This window comes from Felis catus, chromosome D1, assembly GCF_018350175.1.
Source record: "Felis catus isolate Fca126 chromosome D1, F.catus_Fca126_mat1.0, whole genome shotgun sequence".
NCBI lineage: Eukaryota > Metazoa > Chordata > Mammalia > Carnivora > Felidae > Felis > Felis catus.
This window is the reverse complement of record NC_058377.1, coordinates 93,618,351-93,636,702: the sequence shown is the minus strand read 5'-3', so window position 1 is coordinate 93,636,702 and position 18,352 is coordinate 93,618,351. Positions and strand designations below refer to the sequence as shown.

The window sequence follows — 18,352 nt, the reverse complement described above, 5'->3', positions numbered from 1 at the left end:
CTCTGTACTAATGCTCCTGTGGCTAATGATGTATTTGAAATGTGTTTTTCTCCATGTAGGAGAGTGACGTACTTTAATGCAAATTCTCCCTCCTTGACCTCCCAATGACTTTCCATCAAATGAAATAATATTTCTATTGTGATTTATAATGCACGCATGCCATGACTTACAACTGTGAGGAATTTTCATTCATTTATCTATCCATCATTCCATTCAACCCGTAACTTTTAGGTTGAACCAAATGAAATTGCATATACTCAACTGTTTGTGAACTGAGGAATTGTAATTTCCTTCTTTTTAATTTTTTTAATGTTTATTTATTTTTGAGAGAGAGAGAGAGAGAGAGAGAGCACAAGCAGAGGAGGGACAGAGAGAGAGGGAGACATAGAATCTGAAGCAGGCGCCAGGCTCTGAGCTATCAGCACAGAACCCGAAGTGGGGCTTGGACCCATGAACCCTGAAATCATGACCTGAGCTGAAGTCTGACGCTCAACCAACTGAGCCACCCAGGTGCCCGTGGGAATGGTAATTGCATATGGTTAAAAATAAAACTTACTGAATTCTGAATAAGAGTCACTGAAAGATTAAAAATGTATTAGACATAAGCATAGATGATTTGAGCAAGAAGATTATGTTTCTCCATATATGTTGTTGAGTGTCTCCTGTGCCTTGGACTCTGAAGATACAGTGCTAAACAAAATAGGTGTAGTCTGCGCCTACATGCTGGCTCAAATCTTTTGGAAGAATGGAAATATACTTAAAACCACTGTAGTATAAGAAAGAGGAAATTTCCAGGGCCCTTGAGTGGCTCAGTCAGTTAAGCCTCTAGCTCTTGATTTCGGCTCAGGTCATGATCTCAAGGTTGTGGGATAGAGCCCCACGTATGGCTCTGCACTAAGCGTGGAGCCTGCTTGAGATCCTCTCTCCCTCTCCTTTTGCTCCTCCCCACCCCCTCTCTCAAAATAAATAAATAAATACATAAATAAACATTTAACCAAAAAAAGAGAGGAAATTGCCCTAAAATGGTATTGGAATTCAAAAGAGAATATGTCTCTCTAAAGGAACTTAGAACAGGTTTTATGGGGAAGGAGGTATTCCACTGGTCCTTGAATATTGGATAGGGCCTAGTGAGGAAGAGCACACCAGTTAGAGGGAACTGTAAATATGCCTAGGTAGGTGTTCAATTCGTATGGGACACAGTCATGAGCCTTGCACATAAATTGTTTCTAATTGGTCAGGGAGGTGAAATATAAAGAATTTTAAGACAGGCAGAAAAATATGTGAGTTCACTATAGGTATATACGTATTTGTTTTTCTTTATGCAAAAGGGATAATTCATTGGGCTGTAGGAATCAGGAAGGGCTTATCAGTCAAGATTTTATCTGCTTTGCTTAGAAAAAAAAGAATATAATTTATGTGGGTGGGTAATGGATAAAAGCAACTCTAAGTTGAAGGAAAGCCAGTAGGTAAGGCATGGCAGTGAAGAAGTGCATGGAATATTTAAGAGACAGAAACATGGTCTGATGAGCCTGAAGCTCACAGATGATAGAGATGAGGCTATTCATAAATGTTGGACTGAAAAAGGGAGAGGTTTGATAGCCATGCGGAGCAGTCTGTGTTATATTCAGTGTGGCATTACTGAAAGTATATGAATGGAGGCTACTTTTTCCAAAAAGAGCTAAGGGTGCAGAACTAGAGGAAGATCTGTGACCAGATCATCATTGTCTTGTATTAAAATACAATGGTAGGGGTGCCTCAGTGGCTCAGTTGGTTGAGAACCTGACTTCAGCTCAGGTCATGATCTTGTGGTTTGTGAGTCCAAGCCCATGTTGGGCTTGCTGCTGTCAATACAGAGTCTGCTTCAGATCCTCTGCCCCACTTTCTCTCTGCCCCTCCCCCACTTGCACTTTCTCAAAAATAAATAAACATGAAAAAAATACAATGGCATTCAGTATTATATGGTAGAAATAAAAGTGAATTTGGAGCTAAAAGATATGGGCCAATTGATTAAGGCCTCTAAAACTTATCTTCCTCAACACCCCCCACCCAACATAAACGTTAGCAATTCCTTTGTCTAGTTCACAAGGCCATTGTCAAGAATATATATATTCAAGACAATGATGATTATCTCCTTCAGACAAATGTGAAAGTCTGATTGTGACGTGGCATTTTAAAGGAGTAAATTTAGACAAAGATGAATGTCACTGGAGTGAATGCTTCTTAATAACCAGCCAGTCACCACCCTGGTTTCACAGATGATGGGTATTGATCAAGTGTGTATCATCTGTGACCACAGTCAAGCCTCTCCCTCAATCCATAACTGCTGTCATGGCTGAGCGTTGTCCTAAAAATTTCCCCAGTTGGAAGAGACCATAGAGCAACAAAACAGTCCTATTCTGCTTAGACTTCTTTCTGTTGTTTATATGGACTTTGCCAAAAGTTTCTTAGCCATTGCACCATGTGGGTCAGACAAGGTGAAGATACCCTCATAATCAATGGGCAAAGACAAATGATGAAATGGAGCCTAGAAAGTTTCAGTGCAATTAATTGGAAAAACATTCATCTGAAATCAGATGACTTGACATTTAGTCCAATTCTGACTTTAAAGCTCTGAACTCAGAGATTGTTCTTTTTTCCTCTTCCTCCTCTTACCTTCTCTCTTAGCTATGAGTTTTGGAATACATACTTACTTATGGTATCTTTTAAAGTAGTTAACCTCAAAATCTTCACTGTGAAGGACTTATCACCATTTTGCAAGGAGGAAATCTGAGACTCAGAGAAGGGTTGTTCTATGCAAAAGAAACTCAGAGAAGTAAGTGACTGTACTAAGATTCAAATTGAGGTCAGCCTGACTACAAAGTCAGTTATTTTTTAACTCTACTATGCTGCTGCTTATATTTAAAACAAATGGAGGGGTGCCTGGGTGGCTCATTCGGTTAAGCATACAACTTCGGCTCAGGTCATGATCTCATGGTTTGTGGGTTCAAGCCCCCCTTCAGGCTCTGTGTTGACAGCTTGGAGCCTGTGTAATGCCCGAAGTTCTGAAACCTTCCACAAAAGTCCACCAGAGTCGTAAGTCAAAGCCAAGCGGCAAGGGTCGTTTATTGCAGGTTCGAACCTGGTCCTCTGCGCACTCGTCGCCGGTGACGCAAGAGGCCACGATCAGGGTTGGTACAGCGTTTTTATAGACAGAGACAAATAGCTCAGGGGAGGTTTCAAATTATGAGGGGCCTGATTAGTTGATTTTAAAGTAAGGACATTTGTTGTTCTCTGATTGGGCGTCCTTTGTCCTTTGGCGGGAAGGCTTTGTCCGTTACTTGTGGCGGGAGGAAAAAAGGGGGAAGGGGGAAGGGGGTAGGTGAGGAATGTGTTAAGCAAGCAGGTTTACAGAAGCGAGAAATGCCGGTTAGTTTATGTACAATCACTCATTCCATTACATATCAGACTACATTTAGGAAGGTTTACAACCCATTCTACTACACAGCGGGTTACATTCAGGAAAGGCCTCACAATGCTCGTAGCAAACAGCAAGCAAAACAGACTTCTCAGCAATTGTATTTCTTATCAAAGATCCATAATAAGCAGAAAAGAGAACTTTAGCTTTAAACTAAGGCAGGGCTGTCATTTGGATTTAAAGCTGTTGTTTTCACCTGGAGCCTGCTTCAGATTCTGTGTCTCCCTCTCTCTCTGCTCCTCTCCCGCTTGCACTCTGTCTCTTTCTCTCTCTCTCTCTCTCTCTCTCTCTCTCTCTCTCTCTCTCTCTCTCTCTCTCAAAAGTAAAGTAAATATTTAAAAAATTTTAAAATAAAATAAGCTATAAAAATAAAACAAATGGATAACACAGAACTTCCCTGATACTATTTTACTCCACATATATAATGACAAAACAATGCTAAGATGCACAAAACTAAACATTACAGAATTGTTTGGGACAGGAGAAAATTATCGGAAAAAGAACATAATTAAAAATGTCCACTAGTAGGGGATTGGTGAAATAAATTATAATAATTCTGTAAAGTGAAATATTACATGGTCCTTGAAAACAGTGAAGTAAGCCCATATGTGTTGATGTGCAACGATTCTAGCTTTCTTTGCCAACTATAACCAAAGCAGAATAATATAAATTATATGATTTCAATTTACAAAAATGATAGGATACTATATTTGTTTATAAGCATATAAAAGGAAGAATGTAAAGAAACTGCTAATACTGGTAACTTCTAGGTAGAGAGAAACAAGAGACTTTTATTATGCATCTACTGTATATTTTATTGATTTTATTACATGCATATTGTTATTTATTTTTTTAAGAATCAAAATTAGATCATATAAATTGAGAGAGTATCTGTGATTACTCACAACTCCCAGATTCCACATTTGAAAATTATCTCACTTTGAACAACTCCAATATATAATTTCTGAATACGGTTCCCCTGTGGCCAAAATTTGAGACACTTGCATGTGTATGAAAAATGTATGTGTGTGTGATGTTACTTTCAGGGTGACAGCTGGATGGGGGAAAACGGTCAAAGGCTGACTCCCAGCATATGGCCTCACAGGTTTCTTGATTCCTGCACACAGAGCATTCTGGGCAAGGTCAAGGGCAGGCAAGAAAGTGATTCGTTAAACTTCTGTGGTTGATGCGCACTAGATGGATGCTGCAAGTCAGCATCTTGTACCTGCAGACCCTGGGCTGTAGCCCTTTGTTTCAAGGACAAAGATCATTTCAAGTAAGGAACTTGAAAAACACATGCGTAGAGATGAAGAGCCAACAGTACAGATGGCAGACAGAATCGGAATCCCATTGCTCAGATGCAAGTTCCAATGTTTGGAAAAAAAGACATTGTAATTAATAATAGTATTTCTAAGTCTAAGCTTGACTCCTACACACTTGAAGGAATTTAGCTTAATAACAATGGTCACGTTTTAATTTGTTATTCATTTAGAGGGAACACGGTGTTGTATAGTATTTTGTCTATAACCAGCAAATACTGATCCTCCGTTCCCAAGAAGCTTGCCATTATATAAACACACTTTTTTTTCCCCTTTTTTGGTCAGGCTAAATGAAAATCCATGTCCAAAATTTTATTTACAGGTAAGATTAATAATATTAGCTAATGGATCAGGAGAAAGACTCAATGTCTTGAAGAAAGACATGATAGCCTCTTAAAGTAGTGTAAAGTAATTTTCCATGTATTTATTTCCCTTTTACTCATTATTTATAGGTGAGTTATGGAAAATTGGAAATATATTTTGATTTTGTATCAAAGTTACCAGTTTATTTGGTTTATTTTGTTTATTTTTAGTTTTAATTTTTTAATATTTAGAGAGAGAGAGAGAAAGACAGAGGCAGAGACAAAGCATGAGAAGGGGAGAGGCAGAAAGAGAGGGAGACACAAAATCCGAAGCAGACTCTAGGCTCCAAACTGTCAGCACAGAACCCGATGCAGGGCTCAAACTCACCAAACATGAGATCATGACCCGAGCCAAAATTAGATGGTTAACTGACAAGGCCACCTAGATGATCCCAAAGTTACCATTTTAGTTTATCTAATAAGATATTCTTTTGTTCTTTTTCTAACCTGCTAACTGTGGATTATCTCTAAGACTCATAGATCTTTTCTGTGTATCTCTTTGCTTTAATGGTTTCATTTATGACCAAGAATCCCTATGGTTTCCAGATCTACATTTGTTCTGTTTTGTTTGTTTGTTTGTTTGTTTGTTTACTTATTTATTTAGAAAGCACACATGCATGAGCACAGGAGGGGCAGAGAGAAAGGGAGAAAGAAAATCCCAAGCAGGCTTTACTGTCAACATGAGCTGAATGCAGGGCTTGTTCCCACAAACCTTGAAATCATGACCTGAGCTGAAATCAAGAGTCAGATGCTTAACCAACTGAACCACCCAGGTGCCCCTCCAATATGCATTTCTAACTAGATTTCCCACCATCTCTCCAGGACCTTACCTTAATTTTCCATAGAATATCTTCTCTCAGATTTCTCATATTAATCTGGAACATACTTTTTCAAAACCAACCTCATTTTAGCTCATTGCCTACCCCGGTCTACCTCACCCTCTTCATCTCCATTCATATATCCCAATCACAGACTCTTCTTTCTTTCTTACTCCAAAATTTTAGAGTCATTTTTCATCAGACTTTCATCATTGTTGATTTTCACCTAGATTTGCTAATAGTCTCCCTTCTTAAGTATTCTGTTCTTCCATGGTTGTTACCATTGTTTAAATTCTCATTTTCTTAAAAGCTACCTGGTATCACTGTATCCAAATTATTCTCTATTGCCTGCCCACTGATCCAATTTGTTCAGAGATACTGCCTGAATCCTATCATGTATGGTATCCGTGGTGGTCCATCAGAAGCCTTCCTTATTCCTCTGCTTTCCCCAAATCAGCTGTCATATTTAATTCTCATTGCTCTCTTTTACACTAACTTTTCTAAATACAAACTCTTCATTTATTATAACTTTTCTAAAGACCCTGGGCTTTTGCAGGACTGAGTCTCATTGCTTATCACAAAATCATTGATCCCATCAATTAAAAGTTTATCTCCTCACAACATAGCTAAAGTGATCTCTCTCATCCTAACATATTATTTTTCTTTTGCTTTCCAAACTCATTCATTGTTTTAAAATCAGCATTCTTTATGTGAACTTTTGTGAACTTAGACATTCAGTTTGTACTATATTCTTGACATGTAACTTAACAAAATGCATGACCATACTATTTTGAACATCTGGTACAGCTCTGTTCTTGAGTTTAGGCTCCTTTGGCAATGAGACATTTATTCTTTTCTCTCCTTTATTGTAATGGTTTGCCACCCTGATTATTGTCCAGACCCCCTACCCAAGGCATGCAAAGTGACTAGTGAAATTTACGTATTTTCTATAAAGTAGATCCCCAAAGCCTGGGTATAATACCAAAGTACCCCTATGTTCAAGTTCCAAAAATACTTGAAGAAAATCATCATTTGGGGGACCTACATATACTCAACATATGCTAATACTAAATATTAAAATAATATATTTTCATGTTATTATTTTAGGAACATAGGAGGAAAGGACACATTCTTCTTTGAACTACCAGTTGTCTTAGGTAATTTTTACCTAACTTGTTTTGCTACTTTTCTCTTAGATGAAAATGGCATAATTATTTCTTAAAATCCTACAGGTCTAATTGGAAGATTTTAAACATTTTTTTTTCTGAAATCAAAATTGGCCTTTTATAACCCAAGAATAAAATATATGACTTTTCTTTTGAAAATATTTGCAATTACATTACTTCTATTTTGATAATTAAGGATATATCATAAATACTCTCCTCAAATAAACATGTTAATTTTATAAGAAAATGGAAGGATTTCTTTTTTAAACTGCTTATGGAAAAATTTCTACCTGACACAAAATAACTCTGCTGTGACTTTCTACATAATTACTATGTTCATTTTTTTTTCCTGCATTTCTAATAGTAACAAAAATGAGTATGGAGAAATAAAGATTCCATACCTGGTAATCATTGCTAATATTTTGCATTCTCTGCTGCAGTGTTCTGGTGAAATATATCTATATCATCTATATCTATATATCTATATCTATATCTATATCTATATCTATATCTATATCTATATCTATATCTATATCTCTTTTTAGAGTGCATCATTGCTTTGTAAGATCACAAGTCATTGAGTGCTACCAAGGGAAGGAACCATTGTGAAAACACAGATGAAGAACCTCAATCTTAAATTAGGTGGGAAGGGTTGGAGTAGAGAAATTATCTTTAGTAAAAGGTGTGTTGTTTAATGAAGAATTGAGGAGGTAGAAGGAAGAAAGTGGGAGCTATTTCAAGAGAAATGAATTAGAACTCAGTACATGGTTCTTGGGTCATTTGTCCAGTACTTGCTCCCAGGACAGATACCAAACCTCATTTACTAATATTGGCACCTTTTGTGGCTTTGGCACTAACTTATGGTTACAGACTTTGAGTCAGGATCTGATTTTCTTATAGCTCTGGCTTCCCTAGATTATTTGACGGGTTTCACTACTGTTCTCAGAGAACACAATTGAATGTTCTAACAGCATTACTTGTAGAAATAAGTCTCATAGATTTGCCTAATAGTTCCCAAGAGCCCTTAGACATTAGCACTTATAATGCTTGTAGTATAGAGACCTATTATTTGGAATTTCCCAGTTTCACAGACTGATATAGTTTCTATTTTCCCCCTTCCATCCTATACGAATGAAGAGGTATTTTTTGTTTTTGTTTGGTTTGGTTTGTTTGTTTTTATAGGTAACACTGTGCAGAATTGTGAGTCTCATAATGGATAACTAGAGACATGATGGTGAGTAAGGCTAGCCGGGAAAATAACATATGCCTGACCATTCTTACATCCCCTAGTCCCTGTAGATCACTTTTCTTGATGTTATTTTTTTTAACTGATGTATAATTAACATACAATGTTATATTAGTTTCAGGTATACAAAAACATATTGGTTCAACAAGTCTATACATTACTCAGTGCTCACTATGATAAGTGTACTTACAATCTGTCACCATATAATATTGTTACGAGATTATTGATTATATTCCCTATGCTGTACTTTCTGTCTCCATGACTTACATATTTTACAAATGGAAGTTTGTACCTCTTAATCCCTTTATCTATTTCACCCATCTCCCCAACCACCTTCTGCTGGCTTTTGTGAGAATCGCTCTAATTCCTAACTTCAAAGTATCTTTGTACTTTGTATTTGTTGAACTTATTTATTTGTCTGCATGTTTGTTCCCTAAATATCCCAAAATCTATAGTCCAGTGTCTATACGTCTTTCATTATGAGATTCTTAGCATGTATTGGTTGCCCTTCAACTAATGCAAGACTTCTGAATTATGATTATGCCATCTATAGGGGACTGATTTGTGAACCACTTCCCTGATGAAGGCTATTTCAGTGCTCTGTTGGTTTAATAACACAAGACATTAATACAGAAATGGGCATATTTGGAAAAAGAACATTTATTTTTTAATTTTTTTTTTGTGAAAGTAAATGAGAGGTGTGGAAGCTAGTAAGAGTTCTTTAAAAGTATATTCAAGATATTTTATTCCTAATTCTAGAAGTATTTGTATTTGTAATAGATGATGTGAAAAGTACATAAAAGCACAAAGAAGTTGAAAACGACCAACATTTCCACTAGTTAAGTATATCCAATTTGATAACATTTTGGTATATACCTTTTAAAATATATACCACACTTCCTGGTTAAAATCATGGACTCTATTTCTAGACAATCTTGTTTTAAACCTTTGCTCTATCACTTCCTAAGAGTATAACTTTAGACAATATACTTAACCTCTCTGTGCCTCAAGTTTCCTGATTCATAATAAGGGCTGTAGTAGTACTGACCTATTTATTTGGTTTCCTGTGAAGATTAAATCAGTTAATCCATGCATAGATTTTCAATTTATGACTGGGTATATTAATGTAGTTTGTTACTGTTACTGATAATAAGGATGATGTTACTATGTACTAGATCGATGGACTTGAAAATTCTCTTCTTTTCTTTCAGTTGCTTAGATAAACGCCTTTTAACTGCAGTTATTTTTGAACTGAATAGTTTTATTTACTTAGTTTAGGAACTAACAAAGCTTACTAAGAAGTATTTCTTACTCATTTCTTTTTTGTGTGAGCCCCTCAAACTTTTAAACAATAATAATTGCATTATTTCTTAAGGGTTTTTGAGAAACACCTTGCATTACTTCTTGTAGCTTCTTGTAACTTCTTGTGTTCTTGTGCATTTTTGGTTTCTTTCAAAGGTGAATGAACTGAGATATCTAGTAATTCAAACATTTTTAAACCTCTCCTTTTGTACTTAAAACACAACAAAAAAGGCCATTTCTTTTCTTTGGCTATTAAACTTCTTTTCCCACTAGCCCACATGCCTGCTCAACTTGCTCATCATCATTGAGGAATAAACTTTAATCATACAGAGAAACCTGATTCCATTCTTTTACTTCCTCCTGGAAACATCTCTATGGATGTTATAATTATTTCAATGGATAAAAATAATGAAATACATCATTTTTTCCCCAGTAATCAAATTAAACAAGCACTCGGGTAGAGCTGAGAGTAGAATATCTTTGGCCACATGTTGGAGAAGTAGTAAAACATTTGAAGTTTATTGCCTAATGATTGATTCTTAGAGTTATGTTAAGTGTAAATTCGAAAAGTATGCAGAACTTCAGAGCTACTTGGTGGAGCGAGGGAAACAAAGATCAGTTCACCAAAGCCACCAGAGGGGAAAAAAAAGCCATAGCCTTTTTACCAGCTAGAACAAAACTCATGAGATTGCAGGGCTTTACCTCCATGCATTGAATCATCACATTCCATTTGAATGTTAAACAAACATGAGTAGCCTGTTTGCTATCTAGGAGACCATACTGAACCCAATTCATTCTCTGTTCCAGAAGGAAGAGAAGGGAGTCTAGCATGAGAAGATCATCTCTCTTCATGAGGCAGCTTTATTTCCCATCCTGCACCATCCACCTACAGATCTCACTGAATTAGCAGAGGGACTTCATGAAATTCAGGTGTGTTTCATTACAAAAGGTAAATTACTCGCATATTCATTTTCTAAATAATTTTTCAACTGGAATATAACCTTTCTGTTGGTTGCGAACCTTTTGCACAGATAATATTTCTTCTAAGTGTTTCTGATGGTGATTTTATGGAAGCCAGGGCAAAGTTGCATCTGGAGTACAGGAAGTGCACGTGCATATGGGATTATGCATTCCAGGAGCACTATGCTTGGTTCATATTCTGTATGTTCAGAAGCAACTCTAATTCTTCATATTTTCAAGCAACACTTCTTGGACTCCCAAGATATAAGAACACTTGGGAGAAATTAACTGATTCAAGAGAATAACTTAATGATTTTCTAAATGTGAAAGACTCAGACACAGTATTTACTACAGGAGACTGCTGTAAAATCATTACAGTTTATTATCAACAGCATACAATGCTCTTTTAAACCAAGATATTTTGCTTTATTACCCCCAAAGTAGCTGCATGTGCTGTATTCCCTTATACCAGAATGCTCGTGGTAGGGGAAAATCTTTAAATAATCCTCATCCGGAGCAAGGAAAACAAAAGGACTCACAGCCCTTCATCACATAGGCCCCGAGTGACAAAATACAGCTCATATTGTGGTAATTTTCCAAACAAATCAAGACCTCTGATTAAATAAGTTGGGCCTTAGGCTTCCTGCGATTCTAAAGACTATCAATAGAAGCATTGTGGCACAGTCTTATTAGACTCATTGGAGCTATAATTAGCCATTGGAGAGAAACAAAAATGTAAAAAAAAAAAAAATCCATCATGATTAATTTTCACAGGATGTCTTGGAAACCTTACAGGAGGAATTAGTAGTCTGCCTATTTATAATTAACAGATCGCAAACACTAATGCATTTTCCCAACAGGGACTATTTAAATGGAAAGCTTTGTTGATGTGAGACTTAAATACATAGACTTGAGTCCCTGGAAGATGTGTTTTACAGAGATTTTAGGACAATGCAGTATGTTCTCTTGATTGGAAGTTCTTTTGGTTGCTTCTACTTGAAGTGGTCCTAGGGGAGAATCCCCTTGGCTTCCTTTAGCTAAGGCAGCATGCGCAATATGGGGACTTGGATCTCATGTTCACCTCAGAGAGAATCCTGCAGCCAGTGCAGACACATCAGAAAGGAATTAGCACTTTAGTTAAGTGTTAGCATCCAATTTCTAACATGGTTATATGTGGAATTTTGTGATCACCTCAGCCAATCAAAATTGACAAAAGAACTCAAATTTACATATATGGGAATAGGTGATTATCATAGAAAGCATTAAAGTATTTGAGCTGACACACAATAGGGTGTTAATGTCTCTCTAGGGCTATAAGGTGATAAAATCATATTTTATAACAATTCTAATTTGTGAATACTAACTTCAAAAGAGAACATACTGCATAAAAACTGCCAATGTAATAAATTTGCCCCTGCCTCTGACCTTGTCCAGACCACTTGTAGGGTATCCATTCTAGATAACATGATTCCACATCATGAATTCTTTCAATGGCAAACGCTGCTTTATCATACGGTTAAGAGCCACTGTAATCTAGCCACTCTTTATGGTTGCAGTCTTAATCTTCTATATTTTCTAATGTTGCCCCGATTTTATTAGTTACTTAACATTTCAGGACCTTCCCATATTCTTTTTTACTGTCTTTGCTCTTTTCAATCTGAAAAAAAAAATGTTGCTCAACATTTAAATTCTTTAAAACTCAGGCACATATAGAACTCTTACTTGAATTTGTTTTGGCCTATCATTGCCTGTTGCAGCCTCTTGGCTGCAATAATATACCCCACATATGTGCTAATATGACATCTAGTGTGTGACTCTATTATCATGTCTATATATTTGTACTGTAACACTTGGTAGACATGGATTATGTCCAGAGAATATCTGCTCCATATATGTTATGACTGGGAGGTATCTAACTCAATAAATGTTGAATAAAAAGACTTGTCAATGTATATAGTTAACAGGTATTTAGTATACTTGTTTATTTCATCTTATGAAAACATTTGTGTGTTTTCTATGTTCCCATTTAACATGGATTCAACAAAGGATGAGTCTTTTTTCTGAATTGAGCTGACAAGTAGCCACTAAATCTTAGAAATATATCTGAATTACAGAGGAGCAGAGTAACTTTATTTTAAAAATCTCATTGACTTACTGAGCATGCCACTTAAGAGGGAGAGAGGGAGAGAGAGGTGAGAGTGAGAGAGATGAAAGATGTATTTAAGAAGTTGCTAAAGTAAATTTATGACCTTCATTTTTATTGTATTGCACCTGAAGAGCATGGAAATTAGGATGGGGGGAAGCGCAAACCACTTTAGATATTGGTGTGTAATGGGCTGTGTACATTTTGGATGACAGAGACTAGTTACCAGTAAGGAGAGACTAAACTGATTTCTGGCTCATACCTTTCCTAAAGTAAACATTATATTTGTTATAACAAAAGTTTAATTTTATTTCAGTCCTTTTGCTAGACTAAACTATTTATAGCTATAGATGTTAAATAATGAAAGGATGGTCTATGACTTCAGACTTGATTTCTTTCACTTTCTTACCTGTGAACCCCACTTATCCATGAGCTTATAATTTTTTTAATTTGCATTTTTATGAGAAATGTTAGTGCCTCTCAGATTATCTTTTTTATACCTAAGTATGTATCTTATATCCATGGTATTTTAGGAGATTTGAAGGGAGAAACATTATAAGTTAATAAACTATTTTCTTAAAACTGCTAGAGAAACTCTCATTGTTGGCAAGTGAAATGGGCCTTACAGGTCACAGAACAAAATTAGAGGACAAAAAATAAAAATGAGGAGAAAAGTTACATCTTTGCTCATTAACTCAATTCTTTTACGTGGGGCCTGATCTCATGAACCGTGAAACTATGACCTGAGCAGCTGAAATTGACTCAGATGCTGAACTATCTGAGCCACCCAGGCACCCCTCATTATTCAATTCTTAACAGTAGTAGCAGTATCACTCAAGCTACCTGCTAGTAAATATGGCATCCTTGGTATATTTTCTCGTATTTAATTGTGATATTTTTATTCCTGAAAATGTTGAGAACTTAAACATTTGCAGCAAGTATTGAGGTTGCATTTATCCTCAGAGGTAAGTGAGACTGCAAATCTTAGAGCACCAGAGTATACTCAGATGGCCCACCAAGTCAGAGGCAAAGAACTTTAGAAGGGAGAAAGGAAGAGAAACAAATGTTTAGTTGCTTGATTAAAATTGAATACACATCCAGCTGCTTTGAATTCATCCTGAGGAAAAGTAGAGCCCCACACCGGTGATGTATGCCTATGGGGAAGTGCTTTTTGGAATAACCTGAGGACTCAGGGACAAAATCACTCAACGGAGAACACAGAAATTAGGTTCAAACTAAGCTTTGGGTGTCTATGGTGAACTTCCACAATTATATAACATCTCTAGTTAATTTTCTCATTTTTAAAATGGCAATAGGATTAGCTGGTTCACCAGGTTGTAAGGAATAAATAAGATAACATATATAAAGGCAATGTTTTTCATGTTATAAGATAAGAGAAATTGAAAGCTATAGATATAGATATCTGTATATCAGTCTCTTTTCTCCCATGCAAAGAGTTCTGTGCCTGGGCCAGCTGCTGTCATTTGTCTTACTTTCACTCCACTTGTTCCTTTTTGGAAATCTCAAATGTAAAAAATTGTAGTGTGATCACTTAGGGGAAAACAAACAAACAAACAAACAAACAAACAAACAAAAAACCTGACTTGGCTTCATGCTCAACTAGTTCCAATCCCTGTTACAGTGTGCTTTTTGTTTTTAAGTAAAAGCTAAATTATGTGCCTCTAATCAAACCTTTGTAAATTGTCAAATTGACTTCTGGATTAAGATAGCAGATTGAGCACATGCTTTTTACATCCTTTCCATTTATATTTAAATGTCATTATGACAGTAAAAGAATAGATCTGCAACACAGACCAGTATCAGAGGGCATGTCTTAGACAGTTCAGATGTTTTGAAGAACTTTATAAGTAAGAAAATACATGGGATCGCATTGATAGGTAAACCAGAAGAGAGAATACTGCCCCTGCAGATGTGTGGAGGAGAAGAACCATTCTTTTCCACGTAGTTGCGGTCTCTTCTAGCTTGCTGTCAGCAAGTACAAAGAGCAGGAGTGGACAGTGGGGATAGACTTTTGGGTGACTAACTACAGAACTATGCACTCAAGAGCCAGACAAGTCAGATCCCCTGTTTCCTTCCTTTTTCCCTCTGTTCCTCCTCCTGACCCTATTCAACGACTTACAGAGCGCTGTGCCAGAAAGGATTTTGTAATCCAGAAAATATGTAAATTTCTCTAAAGAAACTGAAAAATATGGAAGGGTAGGGTTTTGTTTCTCAGTGTTCATGCTGGCATCTGAGAGATAAGCCTGGCAGAGACTGAGGCATAGAAGGAAATACTCTGAAGCTCTTCAACACCAAGTAAAAGCCACCTCATTTTGATATGGAGGTGGAGGGCCTCATAGCACCTGTCTGCCCCCCAGCCAGCAATGACAATACCAACATTTCTGTATAAGAGAAACACAGAAGGGGTCGTCTCAATTCAATGGAGGATCTAGCAACCTTGACTCAGAACTAGTTGTGCAAAAATGAATCACAGTTCTGAATTAGATCATTTGCTTATTACAGGTGGTTTAGGGGGAGGAAATCCTAATGAAGATTTGGGAAATTGTCCTGCAGTCACATCCCCATAGCAAGCATGCTTTATCTTTGACGTGTGTGTTTATTTGGGGTGGCTAAAAAAACAGTATTAAAAGTTATGGAACAGAGAAAGTAATATAAACCCAAATTTCTCCCTCTTGATCCCTACTACCTACACAAATGCTGCCAGGTAACATAGCTTTACTTTGCTTTCAAGGTTTTTGGTCTGTTCTTCTATTCATTTTTTTTAATGTTTATTTATTTATTTTGAAAGAGAGAGAAAGTGAGCAGGGGAGAGGGGCAGAGAGAGAGAGGGAGAGAGAATCTCAACAGGCTCCGTGCTCAATGCAGAGCCCAATGTGGGGCTCAGTCCTACCACTGCAAGAGCATGACCTGAGCCAAAATCAAGAGTCTGATGCTTAACCGACTGAACCACCCAGGTGCCCCCAGTTCTTTTATTCAGAGCAGAAGTCAGGTGGGATAGATTGTTTGCTAATAAACAGTCAAAAAAGAATTCAGAAAGGCATAATATACCTTTATATCTCACTTACAAATCTGAACATTGGTTGGAGTGTCTCTGATTCAGGTTCAGGGTCTCTAAGCATCAGCTGTGGTGGCTCTAAGGCTCATATCTGTGTGGAGCTCAAAGACTATGGCTACTTAAGATATTTTCTTCTCATGATGATGGCATAGGCAAAGATGACAAGCTTAATAACCATACAGGCTATTTCAAGCATCTGCTCAAGTCATTTCCACCAACATCTCATTGGCCAAAGCAAGTCACAGGGCCAAAACTAAAATCCATGGTTGGAAAATTTTACTCAGTACACCATGGGGCCATGATAATGGTGTACATTTAGGAAATGATTCCAGCGGAATGAATATTTGTAGCTAATAATTGAATTCGTTACAGCAAAAGAGACCCAAATTCAAAATTGAAACCTTACCAACTTTCAGCACCATTCAGTCTGGTCCTTCATCTTTCAAGTAAGGTTATATCCAGAGGTCAACATTTTAGGAAGATTACCAGGAAAGAATAAAAGACACCAACAGTCACGTATAATTTGGAAGAGGTTATTGGATTTTATAGGAATGAAGACAAACCTGATTTCCCATGGAAGTTCCTTTCTTCTTAACTCATTTTCTTTCCAATATCCACTGATCCTCTAATTCTACAGATGGCTGTGTGTGAAAGGATGATAATGCATGATGGAGGGATTTGCATAAAGGTTGAAGTGAAATTTGCATTGTCCTAGATGCACCAGTCTATTTTAGACAGAACCTGGCAAATCATTTGGGATTAAATGAAAAATATCTGAGTAGGATATGAAGCTGTTTTCCTAGGAACAGTTGAAATTATATTGTCTTGAGTCATTTGGGAAGACAGCACCGCCCTCCATCCTACCAGAGGATAGTGAATAGTCCTGGAGCTTCCGGTGAAGCACTTGTTTTTCATCTCAAGTGGAAGCACTTGTTTTTCATCTCAAGTGAAGATTTCTTGATAGTATCTATGCCCAGTGTACAAAGGCATTGTTTAAAAAGGATTGTACAGTGATGAGAAAACATATTAAATCGCATATTTTGAAAAAGAGTAAATGGTGGCTATGGATCATTTCTCTCATAAACGATACCAAGAGATGCCATTGCAGGGACATCAATAAGATCCCTAATAATACCCTTTAGCAGTATCACTCCTCTTAAAGTAAAAGTCAAATTAACTGTTAAATAATTTATGATAGTTGGAATCTAATGAAAAGGACTTGCAAATTACAAGACTGGAAGTTTAAAAGTTGAAGGACACGTTGTAACTACAGGAACATAATGGGCCTGAAATTCACACCCAGGTTTTGTTATTACTCATACATCTCATCTGACATTAACAGAATTCAGCCTGTGAATCACAGAATTGCATTCATTCTTGGGCACCATCTCTTATCTTATCCAGACAGAAATGTGTTAATTAGCATAACAACATCGATTGTATAACTGTGTGATAATTATAAAATTGTAGCTGATTTCACTAAATTCTAAGTCTACAAATATATTATCATTGCAATTAATGGGGAGACTCATTATTTTGAAACTTGACAGGTATTTTTTAAATTGTTCTTTTCCTGCAAGGTTTATGTAACCCTCAGTTTTTGTTTTTATCACAAATACTCAAATTTCATTCCTCTCTTCCTTGTTCCTTTATACCTTCTTCTCTTCTTCCTTCCTTGCTTTTTTCTTCCCTCCTGTTCTTGGTTTCTTTCTTCTAATTTATTGAAACAAACAAACAAAAAGATTTAGTAAACCTTAAAAAGCATACACCATTTTATTCCCTTTTTAGCCTAAAGATCAGTGGTATTGTAGACACTGCCTAAGGGTTTTTAGTTGTGAAATGTTCACTATGACTGTCATATGGAATAGACTGCAGCATGTACTATTATAGACCAGACCTTTCAAGTTAATCCACTTTGTTTAAAACCAACACATATATTTCTGTTAAAAAAAAATAATCTGCCAGCAATCAAAACAAGAACAAGGGAGAGACAAAATGGGAGTGGTTGTGAGGCATGAGTGAGCTTTATGAAAAACTCTTAAAATGGTGTTTAAAATGTTACTATTATTGCTTGATTAATTATAGCAGTAAAAAATGAGATCTAAGTCAGTTCACCTCTACTGCATATTGACTATTTTGTTTTTGCTTTCCCAATGCATGATCACAGTTGAGCACCACAGCAGTCTGATGAGAAGTAGGGCAGAGTTTTATTAGAGAAGGTGTATTTCCTTGATCCCTTGACCCACTTTATAACAGGCTTCAACTCTTTAACCTTCTCTAGGATGAACCTGGGCAGTTGCTTAGTGACTGCTTGTCAGCTGCTTAAAGCTTTTAAGATGACATTTAAAGGGGGTGCTTGCCTGTTTCTAAATGTCTTTCTGAGACATGGAGGTAGACATTGTGAATGAGTGAGGTAGAAGCCCAAGAGAACAAAGTATGAAATAGATATAACACATTGGATTTGGCTTTAGTGAATATAGATCTGTTTAGATTTATCTTTAGCTGA

The 18,352-nt window shown here is 36.6% G+C and overlaps 1 protein-coding gene across 4 annotated transcripts in view; it reads left to right on the top strand.

Annotated features, from left to right (window-relative positions):
* LRRC4C (leucine rich repeat containing 4C) overlaps window positions 1-18,352 on the top strand; it is a 1,352,261-nt gene that overhangs the window by 759,950 nt on the left and 573,959 nt on the right. For all 4 annotated transcript variants that reach the window (XM_045039151.1, XM_023239774.2, XM_045039152.1 and 1 more), the window contains one exon: window positions 10,475-10,597. The gene's annotated coding sequence lies outside the window, so the exon portion shown is untranslated. The remainder of the gene's footprint in view (window positions 1-10,474; window positions 10,598-18,352) is intronic.